This window comes from Morone saxatilis, unplaced genomic scaffold (genome assembly GCF_004916995.1).
Source record: "Morone saxatilis isolate NCDOM2014 unplaced genomic scaffold, NCSU_SB_2.0 Contig21, whole genome shotgun sequence".
Taxonomy (NCBI): domain Eukaryota; kingdom Metazoa; phylum Chordata; class Actinopteri; family Moronidae; genus Morone; species Morone saxatilis.
In genome coordinates, this window is record NW_023339774.1 from 21,783,058 (window position 1) to 21,783,261 (window position 204).

General features: G+C 49.0%; 1 protein-coding gene across 1 annotated transcript in view; it reads right to left on the reverse strand.

Annotated features, from left to right (window-relative positions):
* The window catches only part of LOC118332365 (unconventional myosin-XVIIIb), a gene marked incomplete in the record, with an annotated part of 30,896 nt that overhangs the window by 27,584 nt on the left and 3,108 nt on the right, over nucleotides 1–204 (reverse strand).

Sequence of the window (204 nt, forward strand, 5' to 3'; positions counted from 1 at the left end):
AAAAATGAATGTTTTAATGAAACACTGTAGACATCAGTAATTATTTCGGGGTCAAAGGTCAGACTCTGGATGATAACTGGCTGTTAGACGAACCTCTCTCCTGTCTGTCTCTGTTACAGTCGCGTCTGCCTGTCTCCCCTCCGGCTCCTGCCTCTCCTCCTTCTTCTCCACCTGCTTCACCTCCTCTATCCTCCCCTTCGGTTG